The sequence below is a fragment of the Trachinotus anak genome, unplaced genomic scaffold (genome assembly GCF_046630095.1).
Source record: "Trachinotus anak isolate AG129_WGS33_773 ecotype Australia unplaced genomic scaffold, CSIRO_AGI_Tana_v1 ptg000008l, whole genome shotgun sequence".
Taxonomy (NCBI): Eukaryota; Metazoa; Chordata; class Actinopteri; order Carangiformes; family Carangidae; genus Trachinotus; species Trachinotus anak.
The window spans coordinates 230,220-247,106 of record NW_027273859.1 but is presented as its reverse complement, the minus strand read 5'-3'; the positions used below and the strand labels follow the sequence as shown (position 1 = coordinate 247,106).

Sequence of the window (16,887 nt, the reverse complement as noted above, 5' to 3'; positions counted from 1 at the left end):
TTTTTTGAGAATACAGTGTTCTCACATGTGCAGAGAGCACAGCATCACTCTCACATGTAGATCTTTACACAGTTGGACATGGGGACTTACTGTTAGGATTTTCCTGATGGGGTTCACTGAAAGAGATGAATAATCACTTTACTTTTCTTACTTTACACTCTGGAAAAAATAATTTAAATGAGTGTGTATACTTAAATTAATGTATATACTGAAATGTAAAATGTGACATATATGTCCCTATGTCAAGAGTGATGTTACCATATATGCCACCGATAAAGTGATATATTATTAGCACATATATATATACACATCCTCTGGATATACGAAGATATAAGCTGATAACATATATGAAATACCCATAGTAAAATCTGTATATGTACATATATTAAAAAATATCTATATTCTTAATTTATATATGGTATAGCATCTTGCAACCATATATGTTAACGATATATATTTAATTTATATATGCAAGTTTATTAAAATAACATACATATAAAAAATGTATTTGCTAATATATATTTTCTTATTAATTTAAAACATTCTGGGAAAATGGTCTCAGACTTTTGGACGCAACTGTATATAATATCAACATATACTGACAGGCTTTGGGATGGATATACATTTATGTAACATATGTCTACAATATAAGCAAACATACATAAAGGTACATTACATACATACATGTATGTATGGGCTAGACATATATGTTTATAAAATTGTTCCAATTTCTACTAGGTTTCTTATATAATTTTACATGTAGGCTACATCTTATTTTATATGTACATATATATTTCATATATGAAAATTCAATTTTGTAGGTCTACATATATTTAATCTGCACATGGGCAAATACAATAAACTCATATTCCACCCATTTAATGACATTGTAATTGGTTGTTTCTACAAAATTATACAATAAAGACACTAAACAATAAAAATAATTTTTGATATTTTTCTACATCAGGCTTAAACAGAGAGAGTAAAAAAAAACAGACACCTGGGGGGGGGGGGGCTCTTAAAACAACCTTTACCAGTTTAAAGCAGAACAGCAAAAACACATCATAAAGATATGTGAACTTTAGTTAGTATTAACATGCTATACACTGTTAGCTCAAATATCAATCACAATTCAACTGCTTAGTTCTTTTTACAAAAGTATAATTAACTCAGTTACCAGCATCATAAACCAGCAAGAGGAGAAGCAGTGGTGACTCTACATTTGAAGAGGTTGTGAAGTCTGATCGTCTGTCTGCTCCTCAGTTATTTATATTCCTTTAGTCTGGTAGAGTCCACAGATCAAAAGAACCAAAGGGTTTTTCATTAAAGTACTCCAGGTTGTGAATATTGTCATGTGAAGTCCTGTCGAGCAACTTCTTCTTCACCCCAACATGAAAATAATTTTTTTCAACTTCTGGCCTTTGTGTGTGCTTGTTTTTGTTAGTTTGTTGCCTGCGACTTGGAAGATGTTCTGTGAGTTTTTACCCCAGTAGGATCAAGTGAGGACGGCGAGTGCACCTACTTGAAAACCCAATGACATTTCCTTGTCTGGCCTTAAGTCTGATTTTTGGTCCTGCCTACTATAAATAAAATGTGATTGGTTAATTTTTTATTTTTTCTCTGCTTAAAGACAACAAAAAAGAAAAATTTGATTGGATAACCCTTTAATTTCTGTAACAAACTTGATAGAAAGTGCGACTAAAATTTGAATTAGGAGAGAATAATTATAGAAATACAGTAGGAAAACGTATAAATGTAAGAGTTTAACGAGTTAAAATGCTACTCCACTCGGTCATGTATGTGCGTATTCAATTTATGTAGATCAAGATATGTTAGACTATGTAAAATAACATAGTTACTATCAGCTTACATACTTTACCTTCCCATCACACTTGTGGGATACTTTTATTGCCCTAAATGTTTTCATATGTTTTATGAAAAATATATAATTTCTACTCAACATCTATTTAATTTGGTTCTCAAAAATTTTGAAGTGAGGCCTGCTGGGAGATCTTAATCTGACCAATGAGCTCCCTCTCTGTCAATCGTGATACTTTGCGTGAGCAGATTTTCTTCCTCAATGTTTTATCAGAAGTGAATTTCCTTCTGAAAATGAACGATTCCGTTAACAGCAAAATGTTTAACAAGTCCAAAAAAACGGGGCTCATCAGGAGAGGAAGGACAGAAGAGAACAGGAGGAGTTTACCGCTCAACTGACATTAGATACGTTTTTACTCAAGTTCATCGAATGTTAGCATCCGGAGGCTAACGTTAGCTTGACTGGCTAAAGAGAACAGCAGTCATTGTGACACCGTGTCGTTAATGACTTTGATGAGCCTCTAGTGGGTGAGTACAGGTTTGTGTTTTTGTGGAGCGGGATCGGGGATTTTAGTCTGCAGCAGTGTAGCTGTCACCTCTGGTGTGCTGCTGTGTGCTGTGTATATGATACCATGCTGCCGCTGTTAGTGATACATCATGATGTGTGATCAGGTGTTTTCATTCATTCAGTCAACCTGTGTGCAGCTGTAATGACTTATTTTCTTGATGTCTGATGGTTGGTGGTTCGAGTGAAGGGCTGCTGAGTAGAGCTGATGAATTTGACACAAATGCTACTAATCAATCAAAACCTTGTTTGACTGTTGCATGGTGACCATCTCCATGGTGACACAGCCATTGTCTGCAGTGGCTGTGTGTGTCCGTGCATGTGTGCGTGGGATTCGATTGATGCTAGCCAATATAGTCTAGATCAGCGGTACTCAATAGGCGGCCCCCGGGCCGCATCCGGGCCGCCGGCCACCTATTTGTGGCCCCCGAACTGTTATTTCTTCAGTATGTGTTTTGGTTGGGTCAACACTTATTCCTATCGGGACTTGTCTCCATGCCAACGATACACAGACAGCCTGTTGATGCGAGTGAGTTTTAAGTTTCACTTTCGCTTGTGAAGCCGTCCGCAGTGTCACTCTGCCAGAGAGCAGGGAGGAGCCGAGACTGGAAAAAAAGGTTGCACGAAAATGGCGTGTTCCAAATGATCTGCCAAAGGAAAGGTGGACAGTGAAAATCGCCAATTGAAAGAAGAATGGACTGAAAAATCTCTCTCATTAAGCTGTGTTTCACACGGACACACTTAGAATGTAAAATAGTTTTTCATTCTATTTGATTCCTGAGCTCTTGATATGTTTGTTTGTTACCTGTTACGACTCTATGGAGGTGCTGATTTATTTTTGTAAGACTTAATGGTAAACTGGCCTGACCGACCTCAATAAATGGACCTTTGAGTCACTGAAAATCATCTTTGTGGCCCTTGAAAATTACAAATCTTGGGTCTAGATCTATAAAGAGAGCTTCACTAGTTACCTGCCCTCACATTTCCAGCTGGGTGAACTGAAGTAAATGTACATACAGAGAATTTCAATATATTAAATAATCATGTATTGCAATTATTTTGACAGATGTTTCAATATGAGCCAGGATTATAGTGGGAATAACAACATTTGCATTGGAAAAAAAAATTGAAAATGATGATGATGTGATATTTGTTGAGTCTTGTACAGACATGTTCCATTACATCTGCAGAATATGATGTGTCTGCGCCACAATGGTTCAGCTGTGGTCTGTTGTGACACATTTTACCTTAATCAAAAACATTGCAACTCCTGTGATTTATATAATGCACTAAGCCATATGAGACAATATTTCAATGAATTATTCAGCCTACAAATATATATATTTATGTATGTATGTATGTATGCATGCATGTAAGTATACTTACCACTTATTATAGACATATGTTTCAAAAATAAATCCCTCCCTAAGCCTGTCAGTATATATGTTGATATTTTATATATATATATATATATATATATATATATATATATATATATATATATATATATATAATGAGTTCCAAATGTCTGACAACACAAAATACATATTTAAAATTAATGAGAAATTAAAAAGCATTAAAAATATATAACATAAAGTATATAATTTTTTATTTGTATGTTGTCTTAATATATACATTTTAAATTAAATATATAGAATGAACATACATGGTCGCAACATGTTATACCATATAAAAAAATTCATATATCATCAGTGGGTATTTCATATACATGTATGTTATAAACTTAATTCCCTTACAGGTGACATCACTCTTTCATATATTATGTTTCTGTATGAACTAAAAACCTGTCGTCTAACTACACACAACATGCTCATCTTTTCTTCCTGTTTGTTTGTCTTGTAGTTTATGAGTCACAACTTGTACAAATGCTGGTGGACTGTGTTGCTGACCCTTATAAACCTGACCTGACCCCCCCACACTAAAATTTGTTAAAAACCCAGTCACTCAGAGCACAGCTAAATCATTACATATAATAGAATATATACATAAAAGTTATAAAGTAGTATATCTACATCTACTTGTTGTTATACAGGTTTTGAATGTACAGAAGCTAAAAATGAAATGAACCATAATGAACCAAAATACTGTAAAGATTTTCACCGTGGAAATTCATTTTTAAAAAGGGACCCACACTTATTTGCTTTTACTTTTGCTAACATTTTGGAAATCCCCTTCAGAATAGTTAATGGCTATAAGAATAGGTTCATATTTTTCTGAGGCTTGGAAACCCCCCCCCAAAAGGTCCTAAAGGTTTGGATCAGCAGTATTGCTGCAGTAGAGGCATTGCAATAGTGGTGATAAGGACTTGAAACTGGGCACTTCACAGCCATTTATTAGGTGTAATTGCATCTCAGCAACCCATGGTTTAGTTGATCATATGTTCTGTAAGTGCCCCACTCTTGTTGACTTCCTTTAAATGTCTATTTTTGGCAATTAGTTTCAAATCAAAAGAATCAATGAAAAGGAGCATTCATCTAGCTCACAGTCCAAGACACAAAATCAATAGCTTTCAAAACAGTTGTAAAAACCAGCATCAAAAAGCACAATTTACATTCCATACTTTTCTATCTGAGTGAAAGTGTGACAGTCTAAAAGAGCCTGCTAAAACCAGCACTGCTGTCCTATTATATATATATATATATATACATATATATATACACACACACACACACACACACACACACACACACACATGTATATATATATATACATATGTATGTATATGTATATGTGTATGTATGTGTGTGTGTGTGTGTGTGTATATATATATATATATATATATATATATATATATATAATTTTTTTTTTAATTTATTTTATTTTTTTCCTTTAATATAGGTAATGACAGGTTCAAAAGTCTGAGACCACTTTCTCATTCACTTGTATGGGAAAGTGGTCTCAGACCAAGGTGTTAGCATTAAGGGGGAAAGGCTGGATTGATTGTGCATTGAGGTGCAAGTGACAGAAGTTAAATGTATCCGCTGGAAGGTGTCTGTGATGGCTGCATCCCCTCGACCGTTTTGTCATGCTGCACGGCCCAACTCCTTGAGGATCCTGATTTAACCAGGCGTGTGGCTCTTTTCGGGTTGCAGGGGCACATGGGATGCCCTGGCTCAAGGGTCCCAGACTGATTGCTGGTTACTGGGGTTTGATTGGTTCTGCTTCTCTCCCCACAATGGCACTAAATTCATGGGACGGCACGTAACAGAGAGGGATTGACCATATTGTCCAGAGGACAGTAACCAAACCAAAGGATGAATGAGGGCTTGTGATTTGTAGTTAGTAGTGTGCTTGCCGTGATTATAGTGACTTCTGGATCATTCTCTGGGCCCCAGGAAAGAAGTGGATTTTTTTTCATGTTCTTATCTCTAATATTCTTTTTCCCTTTCTTTGTCTCGCTCTTATTCTTCCTTTCCCACTCTCTGACTGACTGAAAATCCCCTGCTTTGATTTTTTTTTGCTACTATTATTCTTTTTACATTGACATCATTCATGGTTGGAATAATGGTTATCCCTCAAATCTCCTCTTCAATGATTTTATGTTAACAAAACAGTTGGTCTATTAATATCTCACTGTTCTGTCTTTTCAACTGAACTCCAGACCTCCAGTCACATGTACTTGTTAGAGCTGCACCTGGAAACAGTGAATTAATTAACAGTGAAAAATGAGTATTCTTCCTGTGGGGACAGTGAATATTCATATATGGAGTATAAATCCATTCTTGTATTTTTTCCTTCTCAGAGCAGAACTGTTAATTCTCCCTAAATTAAATTAGGAACAACCTGCAACAAAGTCACCTGACTGTACGCTGCAGTTTGTGGTCGGTGCTCTTTTGGAACTATGTTATTATACTATGAGAGTGTGGTGATGTAAAATCTGTGTGTGTTAGACCCAGAGGCAACGTCTGTCTCTCTTAATGAAGTCACAGTTACTAACAGCAGCAGAGACCAGGTCCACATCCAGAGACCAGGTACACATCCAGAGACCAGTTCACACCAGAGACCAGGTCCACATCCAGAGACCAGGTACACATCAGGAGACCAGTTCACACCAGAGACCAGGTCCACATCCAGAGACCAGGTACACATCAGGAGACCAGTTCACACCAGAGACCAGGTCCACATCCAGAGACCAGGTACACATCCAGAGACCAGTTCACACCAGAGACCAGGTCCACATCCAGAGACCAGTTCACACCAGAGACCAGGTCCACATCCAGAGACCAGGTCCACATCCAGAGACCAGTTCACACCAGAGACCAGGTCCACATCCAGAGACCAGGTCCACATCCAGAGACCAGGTCCACATCCAGAGACCAGGTTCACATCCAGAGACCAGGTCCATATCCAGAGTCCTGTCTAAGGTTCAGACAACAACCGACCAGACCCTCTCTCTGACCTGAACCAGGAGCTGTCAGATCAGATATTTAGGTGGAAAACAACCATGTTGCCGTTGAACATTTCACTGATATGTTCAATATCAACATATGTGTGACTTGACGTATATATTACATTACATTAACAGAAAACGTGATATTTACATTTCCACCTGCATTAATTTGCTGTTGCAGATTAGATGGATATAAATGTAACTGGCAGGGGACAGAGCTGGACTGAGAGAGATCGTTCCTGATGAAGGGAAGCAGTTCGACTGTGGAGGTCAGTGTGTTGGGCTCTCAGGGACACCGTATGAAGACAGGAAAGTAGAGAGACAGGAGAAGGGAAACACGGATGCAGTTTAGGAAATTGGTTGTGCTTTGCCCACAAACAGAGCTCCTCTGAAGCACTGGGACAAATTACTAATATTGTATAACACACATATATTTATTTTGACAGTAATGTACTTGAATGTAGTTTTTTAATCTTGACCCTGATAATCTTCGTCCTCTGGCTATCCAGTCCTGATACAGAGGAAAAACAACATTAACCTGGAGGATGCTGAGGCAGTTTTTAAGCTTGGAAGGAGTTAGTGCTCTTGAGATGACATTGAATGAACATTTCCTCACTGCTCTACCTTTCCCATCTACCTGCAGGAGAAAAATGAATTTGTCAGGGGCACAGCAGTAAAGTCTCACAACAGTGTCCTCCCTCACTTGCTTGTGAGAACTTTATTAAAACACACTGTTCAGAGCACAGACAGAGACCACGATCACACTCTGCTCACACGCTGGAGCTGGAGAACATCATCATTTAAGCCTGCCTGCTACGTCTCAATCAGGCATGAGGTGCACTCTTTTTTAATCAAAGGCCATATTTTGAAGGGACAGGAGCAGGATTTGTGAGGCGCTGTGTCTTTCCCCCGCGCTCTCTTTAATCAGCACTGCTGTCACACTTCCTGCAGGCTGATCACTGCCGTATTTGACAGTTTGTGTCTCTGGAATTAAACAAGACACGATTTGCATGTGACATTGAGGGTTTTAGTGTTTCAAATTGTATCTCCCTGGAATTAGTATGCAGACAGGCCTATCTGTATGTATGCGGCTGCTCTGAGAGGTTCAAATCACTGCTTTGTGTCAGGGCAGGAGGTTATGTAGAGACTGGAGCCAGCCCTCTCCTCATCTCGACACTTACCTACCTCTTTTGTACTCCAGAATTGATGCACTCAATAGTACAGTAGGTTTTCTTTTAATCTTGCTGAATTGATGCCACTGCTTTTTGTCCACCTTAGCTCTGGGTTCAGAATAGATGCTCTCAACGGTGGGTGCTCTTTTGATATCATCAATGGATCTTACACAACCCCTCCAGTTTTTGAAGCACAAATGTACAACCTACAAGATGTGTAACATTAGAGTTTGTGTTCCTTGTACCACGATAATCACACGTAAGATTTCTTGAAGGATTTCTTTCTTCAGTCAGAGCTTTCTGAATTGGGAAAACGTTATCTCATTCTCTTTCAATCAATTCTCACCCTAAAGCAGCATTCAGACATCTATTATATTTCAACTCAATATGATGCTCTCACTCTAAATCAATTTAGTGCCTCAGAGGTTCACCTCACTTCTTAAAAAAGGGAACAGTGAAACTCTCCTGGACAACCAAGGTAATTCTGAAAGGTTCTTGAATGCCTTTTCACCTCTGTGCCGCCTGTAATGCTGACAATGATTCTCTCAGATGTGAGACGAGAGAAAGGGATTTTCAAAGGAGAAGCTTTGCCAAAGTGCCTTTGAAAGTGACTCAGTGCTTGAAGGACCTTGTTCAGACTGTTTTTTTTTTTTTTTGCTCAGTGTAGCTGCAGCCGGATCAGTCAGTCACAGCAGCCCTGTCTGTCACATACCTGGTGTTGTTTCTGATGGACTTCCATATCCTGTCATTGTCTCCCTGGGTGTAGAACAATGTCACTTAGTGTAGTGAGTGAAGAAGAGTGTGATGCTGGATTGTCTCTGACGATTCTCAGTCAGACTGAACTTCCTCTGACATCCAGACGTTTAGAAACATCGTGGACAGAAACATGAAGCTGATGGAAGTCACACACAGCAGGCAGCTGCTGTTTAGTCTGAGCACGTTGTTGTTCAGTGTTGATCATGATCATTGTCTGTTTCTTCAACCTTTTACGTTTCTTAAAGCTCCATCCAGTCTAAAGTTAGATGTCCATGTGTTTGTGATTATAAAGCAGGTCTAGGTTCTATATTAATACTGTGAAAGTATCAAAGCCTCAGTCCACAGAGAAATGCACACAGCCTGTATTCAGAAACTGAGCCTTAAAACCAGCCGTCAGGACTTCTGGAACTTTGTGATGTCACAACAAAGCAGTCACCACCCTCAGCCACGCACCAAGCCTGGATTCACCATCCAATCATGCAGGATTTGGTTTCTCTGAGTGTTTACCTGAAATCTGCTCTATTTTTATTGGATCACTGAGTCAGCCTCTCTGACCTGATGTTACTAGAGCTCCAGAGAGAAGCCTGAGAGAGGAGATGTAAAACTACACTGAGATGGTTTTTGGTTCTTAAAACCATAAATATATCTTCTTATGGAGAGCCTCACCTCAGATAAAACACTGGAGGAGAGTAAAACATGGACCTTTAAAAAATGCCGGTTGCTAACAGTTTCAATTCAATTCAATTCAATTTTATTTGTATAGCGCCAAATCATAATCTACATTATCTCAAGGCACTTTACAGGGTCAGGTCAAGACCTTACTTTGTTACAGAGAAAAACCCAACAGTTCCCACAAAGAGCAAGCGCTTGGCGACAGGGGGGAGGAAAAACTCCCTTTTAACAGGAAGAAACCTCCAACAGAACCGGGCTCAGGGTGGGCGGCCGTCTGCCTCGACCGGTTGGGTTTAGGAGAAGATAGAAAGAGGGGGAGGGGGAGGAGAGGGGAGAGAAGAGAGAGAGAGAGAGACCAGGAACAGCTGTGTCGGTAATGGTGTTATCAATAATAATGACAGGTAACAGTGGTTAATAGTAAAGATGAGTAGTGGTGGATCTGGATCCTGCTGCTCCCAAGGCAGAGAGACCTGCAGAATGAGGACAGAGAGAGGGAGAGAGAGTGTCTAAATGAGAAGACAGAGGTTGTTGGGGACGTCATCAGTCCAACATGAAAACTGATCTCCTCACCAGTCCACCTTTACAGCCTTGTTGTATTTCTACAAACTGTTACTAACTTTGTCAGAGGAAAGGCTTTTGTAAAAGAGCTCAGAGCTAAATGAAACTACAAGCTGAAGGTTAGTGGTGGTGACGGTGAAGTCATGTGACCGTGGTGTACACAAGCTTTTTACTGCTGCTGATTGTGTTTAGGCTTCAAACATCATAAAGTGGTGTCATTAGTGAAGATGATCCTGCTGAGCACACCTGTCAGGATCAGAAACTGTTGCTGATTTTGTCTAATCATCCAAAACACAATGGAGAAATCCTATTGGCTGTTTTTGGAGGGAACCAGATGATGCTAACTAACAAAAACACATAATTCTGCAGTAGTCTATTAAATGTATTCATTATAATTATATATGGTTATATAAATATAACCATATATAAATTATATTGTGTGCCAAAAGAATGGTGTGAGACTACACACAGATCACACGAAATGGCATCAGACAAAGTGAATATATTAGTGAGAACGTGCACAAAAGGATTTACCTGAAATCACCCTGTGAGCTATAGAATCAATAACTGTGTTTTAAGCCCCACACCTTATCTTGAGACTTTAACATTAACCTTCCATTAACCATTACACACGCACTTAATTGCACCCCAGTCAATAATGCTAATTCAGAAAAGCTTTTGCTCCAGTTTTACACAAAGTTGTATTCATATTATGGTAAAGTGACAGTCTTTATAGTCAGGGTGCTATTAGAAACTGGAAAGCTAGCATATAGTGAGATATTTCATGCGGAGGTGAGTTATGACTCTGAATGTGTTTCTCTGCACTAACCTGAGGGAGGGGTCAATGCCTTTCAGGACAGTGATACCAAAGTGATGGGGATACCCTCTGTCTCACCTTAACCTCCTGCTCTAATTTGGCCCAGTGGAATACAACAAATGGTGTACATAATTGAACATTACTTCCCTGATGATTTCTGGCAGGCCTGGCGGGGATTCTCCCAGGTCAACACTTATGTCGCTTTAAGGGGAAAAATGAGACTAATTTTGCTCTTTGATCTCTCTTAAATGATAATAGAGGCCAAGAATCATTATCAGTCTTTAAGGAAAGTAGCTCGGAGAGAGGGACTCAGATATATCATTTCAAACATGACCTCAAGTCCAAGAAAGTATGCTGCAGAATGCCTGCAAAGCAAAACTGACACAGTAATACGGGCAGGTGATAAAGTGAGTGGAGGGAAGTATCTCAGGCAGCATTTGGCACCATGAGAATAATGACACTGGCCTCTCTTCTTCAAAAAGAGAGAAGCATTTCAAATGAATTAAGCGGTTTTCTTCATCATCCCCCCTATAATTAGCTCTTTATTAGAAATATGAATGATTTGTAGAACATGATATATCACAGGCTTCTTCTACCTGTTGTAATGCACCTGGATGTGACTGGTAGTGCTTTGTCTGTGGCTCTCAGGCCAAAGCCTATTGGTTCCTATTAAATCTTACCTCACATTTTTAGTTTAATTTTAAAGAAGGTTCAGTTGTTTTCTAAAACAGCTGCTCACTGTAGTTTTTAGCAAACATTAGTCCAACAGAGAGATTTGTGCATTTGTTGGGGACTATTTTCAGCAGAATTTACTGTTGTAGCAGCAGAATGGTGTGTGAGTCAAAATAAACTAGAGTGTGTGTTTGTGGTGATGAAGGAACATGACTGGGTTTCCTATAGGGTAAACTGGGCAGCTGCTGTGGGGCCCCAGACCTCCAGTGGCCCTAAAAGCTTCATCTCACTGAATCTTAACTGATTTGTGCTAATTAATTAATTTATTTATTTATTGACATTTTTAAGTCTTCATTTTTCATAGATAGATCAATGGAGAGTGGCAGGAAATGGACAGAGGAGTGACATGCAGGAAAGAGAGAAGTACTGGCACCCATGTAGTCTGCACCCTAACCACCCAGCTATCGGGCCGCCCGCACTGTGTGCACATTTAATCGAAAACTTGTGCACAATATCAACTGACATTCTTTCTTTTAAGTCTGTGTAGCGTCGTGTTCTGAGCACCGGTGTCTTCTGTCACTTGTTCCCAATGAGGAGGGAGAGAAAGCGTACACGGTCGCCCTGAAAATCCCTGAACTTTTCAGAAAATCATTCCAATGGAGCGAGACTCATCACCCTGGTACCAGGAAAATGTAGGAGGAGCGTGTTGTGGTTGTTTCTTTCTATCTGGAGCCTTATGATTTGTCAGGTAGAAACTACAACAACAGAGACAGAAAGGCCCAACTGTGGGAGCAGAGCCGACAAAGCGCTGGGACAAGGTGCTCCTTAGCGCTGTACATGTCCTAATGTCTACAAAAATAGGGACTTAATTGTTGTTATTATTGTTATTGTTATTAATAAATATATAGATATGTATATTTATATAGTTGTTTTTTAAAGGATTGAAAAAAGATTGTTTTGACCTTATCTAGTGTGTAATAAGCCCTGGAGCAGAAAGTGAAAGCATCAGGCAGCCAGAGCAGTGTCAGTATATCAACAGGACTGTGACTGGCTCTGCAGCCTGCAGAGGAGCACAGAGCACAGGGGCTGATGTGGTTTGAGCTCAGTCTGTTTACTAGCCGGCGGTGCACAGCCGCTCTCGTCCACAGCAGCATGGAAATGTGGACGGGCTCATTTGTTTTCACCTTGTTGGGCTCGTATTTCATGTGGAGAGAAAAAGTTTGGCATCACAATTCCCCCAAAAGCAGCTTGAAAAAAAATCAACGTGCAATTACTGTGTCAGACTGTAGGAAGAATTGGCTTCAGCTTGCCGAGGGCTCTATGACAGGTGCATTGTGGGAGAATTGATTCTTACATAGGGAGTAAGTGAATTGTCATTACATGTCTGTTTCTTATGACACTTGGCTGGGTGCCATCTGATTTGTTACAGGAGTTTTGAATTGGCCTCCCGCCCTCACATCGGCTGCAGTCGACTCTCCAGATTAACAGAGGGAAGATGTAAGACTTCTCTTCACAGGTCAAGAGCTCAGCCACTCAGGGGTCACGCATGAATGCTTACCTCCTCTGCCTTTGTGCTTATTCAAACATCAGAGGATGGACAGGCAGACGGAGGGGAGAGACAGGAAGAATAAGAGATGTGGGGCGGCTTCTCTGCTTGGAACGCTTGTCGATTCATTGTGAAAACCGCGGCGAGAGGGATCAATACAATATCTGCTGCCTCCATTAGCTTGATTAAAAAGAGGGACGGATGAAGGCTGTGAGCTAAACAACTTTATTCAATGGATTATATGGGGATAAGGGCTTTGGCTGCAAAGAGCTGCAGATTATGAAGAGACAGGAGAGAGGGAGAGGAGCACTGCAGTCAGCGAGCAGGGCCGGCCCCAGCAGGGCCCCTTAAACCCCTAAAACAACCAACCTCAACCCTGTTCCATGAGATGTCACAAAACAGTCTATGGCCAAAAATATATTGACACCCAAACACTACATCCATGTTCATTGTATATGTACAAACAGGATCAGTCATTTCCTGAAACAGCGGCTCACTGTAGCGTTCAACAAGAAATAGTGCATTTGATGGGGACTATTTTCAGCAGGGGATGAATGCACATTTGGTGCTGAGTATCCCTAAAACATTACACCTATGAATATTATATATGTGCCTGTGTAACAGCTGGGCTGCGTGAATCTGGTCAAGATGTTTACAGACACACATTTATTGGAATCCATGTTGTTTTCATGCAGGAATTAGAAGCTGCTGGTGAAGAACACTCTTTACTCTTATTTACCCAGCTCATAATGCAGCTGCATGAAATGCCACATTATTAGGACTGCATTTCAAAAGTGAAAAATAAATAATTAGGTAAACAGCACAACACTGACCTGCAGCCTGGAGGCTCTGTGCTGTTAAATCATCTGTTCTGCCTGTCAGTTCAGTCTCATCGCTCATGATGAAGACATTACTGATGAACACAGACTCATGTATGATTCACTCAACTTAACCAAATTTCTTCCATGGCCTCAGAAATAATGTATTTTTGTATTACTGTCTGCAGTGGTGCAGTGTTAGCTCTGGTTCTGGGTTCAAACCTTCGGGCCCTCCGGGGCCAGTCTGTGTGGTGCTGACATGTTTCCTCCAGGTGCTCTTCCTCCCACAGTCAGGACAGGTGAAGTGGAGACTCTAAACTACCTGTATGTATGAACGGTTGTTTGTCTCTATGTGTCAGCCCTGTGATAGACTGACGACCTCACCCGTTGTGCCCCACCCTCACTGAGTGTCAGCTGGGATTAGCTCCAGCCCCCTTGACTCTAATAGGATAAGCATTATGGCTCATGAATGAATGAATGTCTTGATTTCTGTTGGTGTTGAACACTGGAGCAGGTGGACCTCAGAGCTTTGTTGTGGAGCAGTGATCAGTCTGGTTAATGCTCCTGGATGTCACAGTGGTGGAGAACCCACACCACTGGAGTTTTTGTGACGTTCAAAAACGTTGTGTTTGTTGAGGCTTTTTAAATTATCATCTGTGTTGTCAGAGCTGGGGGTGGATAACTGTTTCCTCTCTTTGTTGTTGCTCAGAAGCTTTTTCTCTTTCACTGTTTCACCATCTCTCACACACATCAAGTTTATTTACACTGACGTCCTGTCTCCTGCCTCCTGTGAACAGGTCGTCATGTTAGTAGCACACACTTTGAGTTCATGCAGATGTTACAGATGTTGGGTCTGACTATCTGACAGTTATGGTCTCTGTGTTGCATTGTGTTGTGTTGCGTTGTGGTGACAGACTAACAGCTGACTGGTTGACTCCACTGAACAGATTCAGTGATGTTTTTATTGTTTACCAGCACTTCAGATCTCAGTGAAACAGTTCAATACTAATAATGTCTGTAGTAACTAACAAGTTACACGTCCAACAATCTCTCCTCTGTCACAACTACAGTCTGATACGACACATAATCACTGTGGAGGTGGGTGTAGTTACTGTCGCTCTCAGAGAGGCTGCACATCAATATACAGATGTCACACACTCACCTGGGGGACACCTGGGGTAATGGTTTAGAACTGAATCATTACCATGGATACTATGTGAAAATGAGATATAAAATAGCAGCATAGAAATATGAAAACAACACAAATATGTTCATTATTCATAATATTAATAACTATTCCGAAAACATAAATTAGACTGGATGTAATTTACAGGGAGATTTAGATTTTACACTGAGGCCCCTGGTATCTTTCAGTCACTTTGAGAGGGTGGGGGCCCAAAGCGGGACAGGGCCCCTAAATCATTCAGAGGGTTATTGACCTTTAATGTGTGAAGCTCAGTTTGTGTATTATCTGCAGGGGGGACGACAGAGGAAGGATGGAGACAGTGGGGGTATGGGGGTGGTGGTTAGGTTGGCAGCTGATACCTGGCCTCTAATTGGCCTCAGTCAGGGGCTCTAATCACACTCAGTGAGAGGAGGCAGGCTGCAGCTCTTCATTTAGATGGAGGATAAGGAAGTCCCAGACCCCCCCCCTCAAGTGCATGAAGCAGAGTGAGGAATATATTCCTTCTTCTGCTGATGAAACCAGGAGGTTAATATCCAGAATGTTGGAACAGTCCGACAGTTGCTGTATTCTATTAGTTGTTACATTAGGAAGTCATTGTCCTGATACCAGTGCTGTTCAGAGCTGGAGATAAAGATTAAGAGGTTGAATTCAGGACTGACCGATCTTAATCGATTTGAATCTTAATCAAACATCGATTCATCAATTCCAGAGATTGATCTTTTAATATGAGTGTTTCACAGTCTCCAGTGGTTGTGTGAAGCATTAACTCCATTAGTCTCACGTGGTCACTCTTCTCACGCAGCGAGATCTGGTCACATGAGAGATGAAAACATGGCGGCTCCACTGAAGGTCTAAAGGCAGATGTGTGGCTGTATTTCAGATTTAAAAACTGTGAAGACAGTGAAGAGCTGGACGAAAGGAGAGCTGTGTGCAATATGCTCTTATTTCTCATGTTAAAAAATGCATCAATGTAACTGCTTTGGGTCCAGTCTTAATGTAAACATTAATATTTTAATAAAGGTAAGAGGAACAATTTACAGCATCGGTTCTCAGAGAATCTCATTCATATCCCACTAAAACTGAAACACCTCCGACTGAACCCAGAGTGAGTTGATCCAGTTTCCGGATCTGTGAACTGAGCACAGGGTCATTTCCAGCAACAGGAATCATCATCTGCATCATCATCACCAGTCACACTTAGAAAAATAATAGTGGGTTTACCCTGTAATTCTATTCTTGGTAAGCAGTATTTTAAAGGATGACTGTATCATATAAAGCACTTTAGGTTGCACTGTGCCTCATGTTTACCAGCATCTCAAACTCTAATTCATTAGAATAAAGTTTCTTCAAATCCAGCGGTCACAGTCATCATATATCAGCGTGACAGCAGTGAGCAGGAAAGCTGTAAGGCCAGTGCCAACCTGCTGCAATATTTGTTTTACAGATGGCTCCTTTGTGTTGTTTAGACTGTGAAGTCTGCTGCTGAGTCAGGTAAATAGGTCGGACGTACAGTGGCGCTGGCCTCTGTCCACAATGACCCACAGAGAGATGAGAGTCTTTCATTCCGCTGACAAAAGTGTTGAGACTCTTTTTATTCTGGCCTGAAATCCGATCGCAGGGAAGAGAGAAGTCCCCAAACATTGGGCCGCTCTGTGAAAGTGTCTGGGCTCCACATGTGGGGTGGACGGCTCCGGCCTCAGTCAGGCTGCAGGACACACCCAGCCCGCAGAACAAACACGAGCACTGTCACTGCGTTTGGCAGCTGAGTGAGTGAAGCGACACGGTGCTGACCAGGCACACAGGGAGTGACATCAGCGAGGTGTGAGCAGCACCTATGGCCGGGAACCCTCACATGAAACTCTGGTCTGCAGGTGCAGCAGTCATGACAAATCAGTC

General features: G+C 40.7%; 1 long non-coding RNA gene across 1 annotated transcript; it reads left to right on the top strand.

Moving 5' to 3' along the window:
- The first annotated feature begins 1,971 nt into the window (after window positions 1-1,971).
- On the top strand, window positions 1,972-9,681 carry LOC139623485 (uncharacterized). The gene is made up of 3 exons (XR_011691527.1): window positions 1,972-2,346; window positions 6,328-6,631; window positions 6,706-9,681. It is a non-coding gene; the product is annotated as an uncharacterized lncRNA (long non-coding RNA).
- The last annotated feature ends 7,206 nt before the right edge of the window (window positions 9,682-16,887 follow it).